This window comes from Choristoneura fumiferana, chromosome 6 (assembly GCF_025370935.1).
Source record: "Choristoneura fumiferana chromosome 6, NRCan_CFum_1, whole genome shotgun sequence".
In the NCBI taxonomy this organism is placed as follows: domain Eukaryota; kingdom Metazoa; phylum Arthropoda; class Insecta; order Lepidoptera; family Tortricidae; genus Choristoneura; species Choristoneura fumiferana.
In genome coordinates this window covers 15,329,140-15,342,024 of record NC_133477.1, presented here as the reverse complement: position 1 = coordinate 15,342,024, position 12,885 = coordinate 15,329,140, and the positions used below count along the sequence as shown (strand labels likewise).

The 12,885-nt window shown below is 32.7% G+C and overlaps 1 protein-coding gene across 3 annotated transcripts in view; it reads left to right on the top strand.

Annotated features, from left to right (window-relative positions):
* The first annotated feature begins 4,244 nt into the window (after positions 1-4,244).
* LOC141429184 (uncharacterized) overlaps positions 4,245-12,885 on the top strand; it is a 140,894-nt gene continuing 132,253 nt past the window's right edge. For all 3 annotated transcript variants that reach the window (XM_074089443.1, XM_074089441.1, XM_074089442.1), the window contains exon 1: positions 4,245-4,339. The gene's annotated coding sequence lies outside the window, so the exon portion shown is untranslated. The remainder of the gene's footprint in view (positions 4,340-12,885) is intronic.

Sequence of the window (12,885 nt, the reverse complement as noted above, 5' to 3'; positions counted from 1 at the left end):
GCTTAAATATGTCACTATTTAATCAAAGTTCAATTTTAACGCTCCCTTTATTTTGGATGTGTCACTATGAAATTAAAGTAACGAGCTATGTTAAGCAGATTAACAACAATTACGCCAATAAAGAATGTAAAATGTGTGCGCAATTACGCAACAGAGTTAGGGTTCGTTGATCAGAAATGTTCAGGTTTTAGTTTTATTATGCGCTTTTATGGTATTTACTTCACCTAATGGTGCCGGCAACTTGGTTACTTTTGTAGGAGCAACTTTGTTTAGTTTAGTATGTTTCTAGTTTAATTTTAGTCACATATTTTTAAACGAGCACTTAAATTTGTATGTAGTAAAATTACCATTGTATGTTTTGACTGCAATGAAGTCTTTAGGGGTGGAAAATGACCTAGCTAGGCAGATCTATCTCTGGAAAACTGTTTTTTCTAGTCAAAGGTCAGTTGCTTAGGTTCTGTCCATTTATATAAGAAAAGCTTTGCTTCACTGATAGACTGTCTCGTCCTTTTTGCCAACTACGAACTCCGGAATCCAAGTGGAAGGAACTCCGTGGAAGGCAACGGGAAACTGCCTTAGTAATTTTCAAAGATAGTCGTCACAAGGTCCAACCAATCCTCAACGGACAACCACTACCACTCCGTCAAAAATATGGTATAGTACGACGTACGTATAGTACGTCGAGGTAAATATTACTCGTGTAAAAATAGCGTGATAAGTCCCGTTTATCGTATTTTGACCATGAGTGAGAATCACGAAAGTTTAAAACGTTATATAATAAAGTATAGATTAGAAGCAGAGGACTATTTTACAAGCTTTTTTTTAGTTGAGTTTCTATAGTCATAAATTTGTACCAAAAACTAATTTCAGGGTTTGTCTTTGGTAGAGTGGACCTTTTGATAGAGCGGACGTTTTAGTAGAGTTAATACGAGTATTTTAAGATGTACGTTGTGGTACAGTGGACGTTTTAGATTCACTGGAAATTTGGAAATAGTAGACGCTGTTTATAAGGCATTATATTCTTAACAGGTTCCCTGTCCGATGAGGCACATATGCCTCATGCGTGACTTTACTGGTACGTCCATGAGGCACATGTGCCTCATGACCCGTGATGTAAATAATGCAGTTGTGCTTTAGATAAATAAAACATTTTATTACGTATTATGTTACATTATTTTTATTTCTGAACCACATTTAGATAACCAATAAAAATTACTATGCGGACATTACATTGGGGATTATTACATTACTTTATCATTACCCAAAAGGGTGTGTCAAAAGAACGCTACACATTGCTTCGGGACAGGGAACCTGTTAAAATTACCAAATCAAATGTTTCATCAACTCACAATTATAAGCAGGAGCAGTCTGACTAGTTTCGATCTTTTCGAAGATCTTTTTCATAGATTCATTATTATGTGATTTTTAGATTTTTCTTTGATTTTATCAATATGTCTTACGAGGGAAGTAATATCATTACTTTCTTGTAGGGAACCATTGTACTTTGGTTAAAAATCGACGCGTCTTTTAATAGATAATAAGAGTTATTAAAATCAGTGGGCCAGTGGCTGCATGTTTACCCTATCATTAAGTTACGTTACTTGCATCGGTTTAATTGGGGCAATTGTTTAAGACTTTGCCCTTAATGCTTTATAATTTTTAATCTACTTAATGCTCGGTGCGATTGAGTTCCAATGGCTTTTGAAGTAAGTACAAAATTAAAATATATTATTCTAAAAAATATTCATTTCACTGAGAAATTTTAAATTAGAAACATACAAATCTATTGATAAAATGAGAAGAAATGTTTACGAGTGTTATTTTTTTTCAGAATCGACGTTGCGACTTTGTCGCGTCTTATAATATTAATGTGCACACGTTTTCTATGTTCTATTTTCATGTTTATCAATGAGTGTGAAATAGGTCCTTAAGTTGTCAAAATTCGTACACAAGCATTCGTATTCGTATAAATAAATTGTGTTTATTTCTCTTTTTTTGTACAATAAATAGTTTACGTACACCAGTACATACGCTGTTAACATCTAGCCGGGCTTAAGTTTGTTAAAGTTATCGTTTAAATACTATTTGTATTTTGAAAGTGGGTCAAGACTGTTTGAGTAATACTCCAAAATTAATGATCACCTTTTGTTTTGATGGATTCTAAACAAACCTAACGATTTGCTGGTGACAAGTTAGTAAGCTAAAATTTTGAAATTGGCACATGGCTCGAACGACTAACTGCTCACTTTAAATAATACGAAAAATCCAAGAGTTTTTAAAATAATAATTATTCATATTTATAGCTGGCTCACATAAAATCTTGTAGGGTTCCACGCTTACTTTTTTTAAATTTATAATTGAATGTTTTATTGATAAATAATTAAATGAATAAATACTAAACGTGCGAGACTCGAGAACAAGAGATGTTTGTATTTTTCATACATAACATCTACTTCGATCTGAGATCGAACTGGGGACAAGATTTACAGTCAGGTTCTCTGACCACTCGGCTGTCCGGTCATGTACACCTTTCAAATTGTTAATCATATAACAGGGCGATTATTTGAGCACTGTAACCATCTCATTTTTCTAGACGCTTTTGTATAAAAATTGCCGAATTTTCTGATACAGTTTTTTAGTTATCTTACTGAAATACAGGAACTCTAACAAATAATCTACAAATTAAAACAAAACGATTTCAAAATCTACAGACGATTCGTAAAAAATGTAACCAGAGAAATAAGGCGGTTGAATCGCCTAACAAGGTACTACATAGTGAAGGTACATCAAGATCTATAACGAGGCACTACTAACTTGTCTAATCTAAGTGGTAATACTGCTTAGAAGGAAGTCCCTAGGGATACGTGTAAAGCGATTAGCTTTACTCGCAGATCCACCATAAACGCATATATTTTCTTTTTTAATTTTTGGTTTATTCTATAATGAGCGTAAGTGCACCATTTTACAATACAGAACGATTTTAAACGGTTGAGATCGTTTCTTTGCCAATACAAATTTAGTCTAGTTTTTTTTTAGTTTAGAATAATTATTCACTTGACATGCATGCATATCAAATTTATCCTTAGTTTTTTTGGGTAAGATCGAGACTTTTTTATTTCAATGTTTTTTTTCTGATTTTTAGCGCTATACGGATACGGATAAAATCGTGTTTGGCTCAAAATTATTTTTAGTGCCTAAAGTAGAGATGTAAATTTCTTATTAGTTCTGAAATTGCCCCTGTGTTACATCCCCGCAAACCCTCAAAGAGACTGTCTACTGCGTTATACCAAACAACATTTTTTTTTATATTAAGCGCCCAAATATTTCGATAAAATTCATCATTCTGGCATGCGTATGCCATTATGAGTTACAAAATAATTATATTGTATAAAAATTCTTCGCTTTCTTCTTCTCCAATATAAATAAGTACAAAAATTATCCAAATAAAATTTTATAGAAATCAAAAATAATTTTGCCTCGTTTTATGATTTACAAATCCTGGAATTTTGAGTTCACTTTCGAATATAATAAAAACTTGCACCTTTTTATTAGAAAATGGCAAAACAAAAAAAAGAAGATACTATTTTATCAGTTTATGTATGTTTATATTTTCATCACAATAATACACGATAGTACCCATAAAGTGGCTTTTAGCCTTATCAACTCGAGCTTGCATTTTCACGAGAGCTTGTAAAACAATACATCAAGTTTACAAATAATTACCTACTACTAAATAGGTACCTACATCACAGTAGTCATTACTATTACATATACCATAATTTTCAGTGAAACTATTAAAATTTAATAATAATATTGTAAATCTGTTTTAAAAAAATATATATACTTCGTTGAGTTTCTTGCCGGATTCTTCTCAGCAGAGGTTTTTCCGAACCGGTGGTAGATTTTTTTTTGACATTCATAAGTGCTTGTTATAGCCTAAATTGAATAAAGATATTTTGACTTTGACTTTGACTTTGAATGAACTTTCTTAATCATGATAATTATACAGATCAGCTTAGACTAAGTTAGATTTTTTAAATAATATTTAATCCTGTAAATGTGGCAATTTCGGAGAAAAATGCATTTTATCTATGTTCAAAATAATTGGCAGATTTTTATTTTCAAACTTCATGTACCTTGGCACTCGTTTTCACCCTTTTGCACCCTACGAGCGGGCGAAAGTGCACCCCGCGCATGCGCGTAAAAACCAGAGCGCCGCGCGCAGCACGCCACTGACGCGCCGACTGTCTGCGCGGACGCCGCTCGCGGGTGTAGTGTGTACATTGTACAACAGTGATAAAAACTGTGACCAAAAAAAAAAATTGAACGTGCTTCGCAGGTGAGTGCAATTTTAATATCGAGTGCAAAATCGTTGTAAAAAACAGTGCAAATATTGACCTATGTAATTTGAATCGTATTCTTTTAAAGTTGGGAAAATATATAGATAGCTAGAATATTTTTTGTCAAATTTAAAATGTATATAGAATAATATGCCTGAAAATTTTGTTCCTGCTTTAAAACTATACTATACTATATTTTAGCACTTGTTTAAAAATATCTACCAAAGTGTTTAATTATTAAAATTATAATAAAATGAACTGGACAACTCACAGTTTAAATCAAGTTCACTGCGAGTGAACTGCACGGTAGTTTCATGTTTAGTACATGATGTTTATAAGCTAAACATAAATTAAGTACATAATTTAAATAATTAAGTTAAAAAATAAAATACCAATAAACTTTCATTCAAACATAATCTAAAATTAAAACTTTCATAAATTCAATAATCCCGGAAACATTCTAACAGTACGCAAAACAAATTACATAAACGCATTTCACATAAATCATAGGTTCAAGATTTAATATTTACATGTTTTCACATACCATATCATTCGCTTACAAATTATGTGATAAATATTCATACTCAACTTCCGCCAATTATATGCAGTAACAATATCATTTGTCAAATGTCAAATGCATCAACATGCCTACATGGCCTGGGGTTAAACTTGGTTGAAATATCATGTTGTTACAAGATTTGATGTTACTTGTTCAGGATAGATCAGCTTTTATTGTCATTTTTTTTGCCAGATATTTAAACCATGAGATTTTTTCAAAAGACCAGGCATCTTAGCCTATTATCTGACTGCTGGCATTAATTTAAGTATCTGGGCGACCGAGCTTTGTTCGGGCTAAATATCGATAATAAGCGATTTTCCAGAAATAAGACCAAGCTAGGTCGATATATCATCCCCAAAAACCCTACATACCAAATTTCATCGACATCGTTCGAGCCGTTTCCGAGATCCCCGAAATATATATACAAGAATTGCTCGTTTAAAGGTATTAGATAATTTTTCTATGCGAATAATATAAAGAGGTAAATTTTATTGTCTTGTCGTAGTATTTTGTCAGTAAGTAAATTACGATATAAAAAAATATGGAAATAGAATTAGAACTTCGAATATTTACTTAAGTGGATTAAAAGTGAAAAAAGCAGTGTGTGCGAGTTCTTGGAACATATAAAATCAACAGGGAAAGATCCCTTTGAAATGTAATATGTAGTTTATTTGACTCCGTAAAATTGGTCTTATTCATAAAAAGTGCTATTGTGCAGTGACATGTCTAACTAAATATAACACACAAACATTATCTTATATTCACAAATGTTTTTTTAGCCGAGAACAAGATTTTTTTTAATAAATTAAATTAGGTTTTTACCATCAATGTGGCACTGAAATAATTTAAATTGTCTTATTTATTTTCAGTATTCTTTGTGTAAATGAAATTATTTTTTCTCTTAAGCCATTTAAATCAATTAAATCTAAAAACCTCTGTGGCAACTCAACTATTCTCTTATGTAAAGCCGAGTTTAGACTTGCAAGAAAAATCATGCAAGTTGCATTACATTACGGCGCTTGATTGACCACTACAAACTCGTTGGCTCTACGGCCTCGCAATGTAATGCAACTTGCACGATTTTTCTTGCAAGTCTAACTCGACTTTAGTAGCTTAATATTTCGTATTGCCATTGACATTGTTCTTCCGGTATAACTGTGTGTTAGTTTTAGGGTACATTTTTTTACAAGCTTTTATTTAGTTTCACCTGTCCCGTTGTCTGTCTGTCTGTAATGAAATCTTGCAAGTTCAATTTGACCAACTTCCAGTAGTCAGATTAACTTGAAATTTGTAATACTTACGAGTATGTAAATCGCGTGACATACAATAATCTAGTAGTGACATGCTTGTAGTCTGCCGGATCGTCTACGAAACTCTTCAACGTTTAATAGCATCGACTTGAAATTTGGTATGCAAATGTAGTTTGGTTGACTCTATCCAAATAATGTTGAAATGCGAGTTTACGAGTATTTATTTATTTATCAATAAAAACTTATAGCATTGCAGTAAAAAACCAAGGCGCTGTAGAATTCAGTGACACAAAAAAAACAAAAATATACAATGAAATAAAAAAGTTAAATCCACGATACCGGTTACTTTAGGAAATTTTGGGGCTACTTGGATTGATTTAAAATGGGTATAAAAACACAAATATTCATAGCTCGATTGAGCAAATCAATTAAAAAGTTACGTTATTTCACTGCCACAGATGGTCTAAAAAATAAGGACATGGAGTAAAAACATTTTAAAGTAATCCCGTTTTACGGTAATTGATAATTCCCATATGAATTTAGTAGGATCCCATATTATTATCCCGTAATATCAATTCTAATGCCAGATTTAATAGTTGACGCATGCAAAGTCGAGAGTAAAGTCTACTAAAAAATATTTATGTGATTTGTAGCAACTGACCATAAGTCTAAGTTGGCAACACTGTTTTCCAGTCTAGTTAAGCTCCCGTTTCTTATGCACGATTTGTTTTAAATTCAGGGTGCTTTAAATGCAAGGTTTGATTGTAGTTGCATAACTGAGCTACTTTTTTCTGCAACTTTTTAAAAACATGACCAGTGTTAAATTTTTTTTCATACAGATTAAATGTCATTTTCAATTTATGCAATACAATGTTAAATTGACAGCACAATGTTGATTATTCATCTTAGATATGTTTTGACATACAAAGTGCTAACAAATTAAGTACAGTCACCAGCATTAATATCTGCCACAGCGGAGCATGCAAAAATATCTGACACGTCCTTCCGGCCCTAGAGTCGTATCAGATATTTATGCACGCTTGTTGTGTCAGATATTGGTGCTGGTGACTGTATCAATATTTTAAGAGACGTTAGATTAGATCAAAACAATTAACTTTAAATAAAAATTAAAAAAACTTTTTATACGATATTTTTGTTTTAATTTTATACATAATAAATAAATTATCGTTCCACCCAAACATAATCAGCCTGTGCATTTGAGTGAAAAGATATAACACTTTCTGTCAAGTGAATCCGTCGTTTGTCAACAATTGGCGGGAAAACTTTTAGAAGCATTATGTGACATTGACATTTATGTATCTAAGTGAAGTGACCAGATACTCGTGACAGTCAAGACAGTCAAAGAAGTTTTAATCACAGACTATTAATTATTTCATTAACATGGTGTTTTTACACAGTAATTATCTAAATTCAAGTTATTTGAAAATGTTACAAACAAAAGTAGCTCAGTTATGCGAGTAGATTTATCTTGCATTTAAATTCGAATGGTCAGAGACACGCTGTAGATTACCTGCCAGAAGTTCGTCTCGTGTTTAATTTTTGTATAACCTTGTCACAATAAACGCTCCAGTGACACCTGATGTGTACAATGTCGTACTGAGACAAACCGAGCTACCTCTAGTGAATATACGGCCTAATACGAGTAAAGTAGCTTTAAAACTTGGCCTATTATAAGTACGGGATGTACTTAGTGCATTATGGCGGCTGGAAAATTATGTTTGTATATTTTAGCGTTATAGTTAACGAGCCTTTTTATGCGCATGACGAGTAATGGCGGGAAGTGCTATAACAAGCAGGGTTTAAGCTAATTTATGTGGTACTCAATCATTTTAGGACGAAGCATTTGTTTTTTGTAAATTTTCCTTTCAATATTTTTAGCGAGACATAATTAATAGCATAGATAGACGAGGTATGCCCGAATGTTTCGAGCTAATCCGTGGCTCATTCTCAATGTGAGGTCAAATGGAAAACAAAATGTGAATATGATAATAATATTCGGCATACAAGTATTCGACGTTATTCGTTTCCCCCTGTCAGGTATATCGGCAGTCTCCGTCTCGTTGTGTGAAGAAACATAAAAAAAACAAATAATAGGTTTTTTGATGTTTTTTGACATGTTTTTGCTCTTCTAATAATGACTTCCGGTGGTGCGGAACCCATCGTGTGTAAGTCCGACACTTAGTAAATTTAAAATTAACAGTACGCTTATTTAAAAATATTACTTATATAAAAAAAATCTTATCGGTGGTTTCACCAATAAAATTGAATACTGATCAGTATACGAGTATTTATCTCAATCAATTGACCACGTACTAAAATCGAAATGAGAATTTTCATTCATAAATTACATTTGTGTTATAAATAGATATTAATATGATGGAGATATTTTTTCTTAATCCATTTATTATCAGATATTTGCAATAATTTGGAATTGTAAGAAGTCTTCCAATGCAAGTTGAATTCACAGGTAAAGTTTATGTAAATAAAATAATATTAACAACGAATGAGGTCCTAATTTAAAAGTCATACTTTTCTGAAACACAGAATGGTTTTATTTCTAAAATCTTGTCAAATAAGTCGATCACACATAGTTAGTCAATCATTTTTTATCATAACGGGCCAGCTAGTTTTTTTTTAAATATACTATATTCATTTGCATGTTATAGTCACTGCATTATTTCTTATAAAAAAATGCAAGAATTGCCACGCCTTACATTATACAATCTTTTAAAATAGTGGAATTTTATTCCATAAATAAATCTGACTTGAGTCATTTCCACTTTCTACTTTTGTACCAATATCCTTAATAGTGAATGAAAAATAGTATATTAAAAAGATAAAATATTTCATTACCACAGTCAAGTTTATTCCCTACTTATACAGAAAAAAGTGAAGCGCGTTGATGTCTTTAATACTGTAAGTGAGCAAGGTCATTTAAAAGTCGTTGACTTACTTACATATAATCCATACATAAATCTTTTTAAATTCGATAATATCCGCAAGACTAAATTGCAGTATTTTATTTTAAAGGTTTTATATAATTTATTTGAAGTTTCGGTTATTTACTTTTGAATAATGTAGTATTTTTCATAAATATTTGGGTCTTGTACATTGTTTATATCTAAAAATTTATCGAATTAAGTGCCAATTAATGACTTAGTGTGACAAAAAAGCAATTGCTTCTCATATATAGCTTAAATTCCCTGATATGTAATATTATCCAGTGAACGATTTTGTCTCCGTTTTATAATATCTTTTATTTCGTTTAACTGAACTATTGCTTATATGAAACAAATAATAAAGTTTAGCTTTTTATAAGTATTAAGTAAAAAAAATATTTTTTTTTCCATAATATGAAGTCATTCATATTCATCATTGATATTTTTATCTGTGCTTGTGTACGGAATAACATTTAGTTAAATCATTGCTATTTTGTTATGCACTTCGTTGATTTCTTTACTATAGGGCTTTGCGACCCCCACGATCTTAAAGGAGAGGCTTAAACCCCCGGGTCGCGATTTGACATTTTACCAATTTTATTTAAAATCATTAAAAATCACCACTCTAAGCAATCCGGTAACCGTACAGTTTATATAATTCCGTCAGAAATAACGGAATGGTGGACAAATAATCCGATATGACACAGCTCCACTTTCTAGCACCCAAAGACGTCACTTTCGCGGCGTGCGTTTAACTATTTCTTAATGGTAAATCGATTAGCTAAAACGGTTACATTTAGAATGTAGAATAATTGACTAGAGATTTTACTTTTTTTGTAAACGCAACTAGCATTGGACTATATTTTTTTGGTTCATTACCATCAATATTTGAGCGTTTTGACCGCTTGGTTAAGCCACATTTCATTACCATTTCACGTTTATTAGCACAACGAACGTACCGAGTAAAATAACTCGTTTTATGCTCTTGTTGTACAATCTACTATTTTAACAGAAACTTCTAAAATTTAAAGTGATCCTTTGACAGAACGTTTTAAAAACCAGATAGTGATCTAATCTCTAATCTAGTGTAAAAAAATGCTTAAATGACATTGTTATTTTGAAATTAGTGAAGTGTCACTAATTTCAACTTAACAATTTCATTTGAGCATTTTTTTGCTAAGATCGGGCCACTAACTTATATTTGTAGTGGAGGTTATGCTCGACATGTTCCTGACCAGTTTTGCGTTCTTTGTCAAGGTATGTTTGAATGGTTATCAGTTATGTTTGACACCAAAACTCCGTGTGCGCAATTCTGTATCATTTGATATATTATTTAGTATCAAAGATGTATGCTCATCAGTTTTGAACTCTTTGTACAACAGACGACAATCATACGTATATTTTTTGGGTATGCATGTTTCAGTGGTAGAATTTGATGAAAATTTAATAGGTAATGATATAAAATTGCCATGAAATTTATACAAATTGATATAAGCGGTTCACTCACGCATACAAATGGCTAAGTTTAGTTTAACTTTGACAAAATCATATATAAAAGACATCAACGCGTTCACAGACTTCTACAAAATATACTACTACTGTTGGGTCACTCGGGCATGTCATACTTTTCTTGTAAAATATCTATTTTGTCTAAAAACTATAAGAGCTTGTGGTCAGGCCGTCAGGTCAATTTTATTTGTCTAGCTTAGCCATCAGCAGTGGGGCAGTATCTTTCCTTTACAGGCTATTTTGGTTACAATATTTCATTATAGTACAACTTAGTTTATAAAGTAAATCACTCGCTGAAAAAAATGGTCACGAATTTAGTTTAAAAAATCGGAGTGCGAGGCGGACTCGCACACCGAGGGTTTTATACAAACCCTCTCCTAAGCAAAACGAACGCAGCGTGGGAGTATTTTAGATGGCTACTAACGTTCACAGATAGACTTTTAAACAATTAAGATTTTCTGACTTATTGGTTGTGCTATAAAAACTATTTTTTTTCAATAGTCTAGGATAATGGTTCTTAACCCTACAGTTATGAGGGACAATTTGTTTTTTTTTTTTGCCCTGCCACGACCCACTTACAGTTCGGAAAATACACATTTGTCGAAAATTAATAAAGATTTTTTTGACTGGATGGCAAACGAGCAAGTGGGTCTCCTGATGGTAAGAGATCACCACCGCCCATAAATACCTGCAACACCTGGGGTATTGCAGATGCGTTGCCAACCTAGAGGCCTAAGATGGGATACCTCAAGTGCCAGTAATTTCACCAGCTGTCTTACTCTCCACGCCGAAACACAACAATAAAAGCACTGATTAGCGAGCAAGATGATGGTAGCAATCCGGGCGGACCTTGCACAAGGTCCTACCACCTGCACCTGTCCAGGGACCACCAGTGGTCCGCGGACCACTGGTTAAAAACCACTTGTAGGACAATCGGAAATACACTATAGTACATAGGTTTTTCGATTGCGGCAATTAGAATGGAAACTTTTTTATTAATGACTGTATCTTTTGTTTGCGAGGACTTTGAAGTTTGATATTTTCACTGCTTCAAAAGGTAGCTTCAAGGCTGCTTTAAACTTAAGTACTATTTGATATTAATTTCAGCTCGATACCTTCACGTGTTCATGATAAAAAGGTTAGTGGCAGACGGATAACAAAGTTTCGTTTTTTTTTCTTTTGAGGTACGGGATTCTAAAAAAACACAATATTTAACTGTTCGTGCATATTGCAACTGCTACTGTTTCAGAATTCGAAAATTAAATTAAGGAAACAGTAACCGATCGAACACGGTTTCCGTCGAAGCCTCATTTGGTAATTTATTACTAATTCCTTTTTCAATTCTGTCGAACGCTCACTACTTTCGAGATTAAACGAACATTAAATGAAACATGGCGTTGCGATGCCCAAAATACACGGTGTTTCAAATACCCGTAAAGCGAAAAGGGGGCTAAATGGTCCCTTATAAAGAGTTCATTTATAATATTTGAAAACCGTAGTGTCACTGTATAACTTACCGCAAAAAAAATGAGCAAAGTTATCACTGATTTATAGAATATACTATTTCAATAAAATTAAAAAGTAAACTATGCAGAAATTTTATGTCAATTTTCCCTATAATTATAACAACACAAAGTCTTAAAGTAAGTATTACCCCTCTGTTAAATAACCTACTATTAGCTAACGCCGGTTGTGTGACAGGTATTGTTGACAATATTTTTTTCTTTAATAATTTATTATATTTTTATTTTGCCAAATCATATCATAATATTGCAGGTGGTAGGACCTTGTGCAATTATGCTCGCTAATCCTGCCGTGGAGCAGCAGTGCTTGCACTGTTGTCTTTCGGCGTGGAGAGTAAGACAGCCGGTGAAATTACTGGCACTTGAGGCATCCCACCTTAGGCCTCTAGGTTGGCAACGCATCTGCAATAGCCCTGGTGTTGCAGATGTTTATGGGCGGTGGTGCTCTTACCATCAGAAGACCTACTTGCTCGTTTGCCATCCAGTCGAATAAAAAAAATATATATCATACAGCTTATCTATGTTTTATAATAAATATTTTATCCGATTTTGAATTATTTACTTAATATTTTATATGAATCAGCATTACGATACTCATCGTTTTAAGTAAAACAAATACTCGCTTATATTTTATGTGCTTAGCCTTAAATTCCAGTTTTTAAATCCCAAGCGGATTAACGTAATTAATTAAAGTTTACAACAGGAAGGAGGCACAGTGCCGCTATGAGCTTTTTATACCATCAT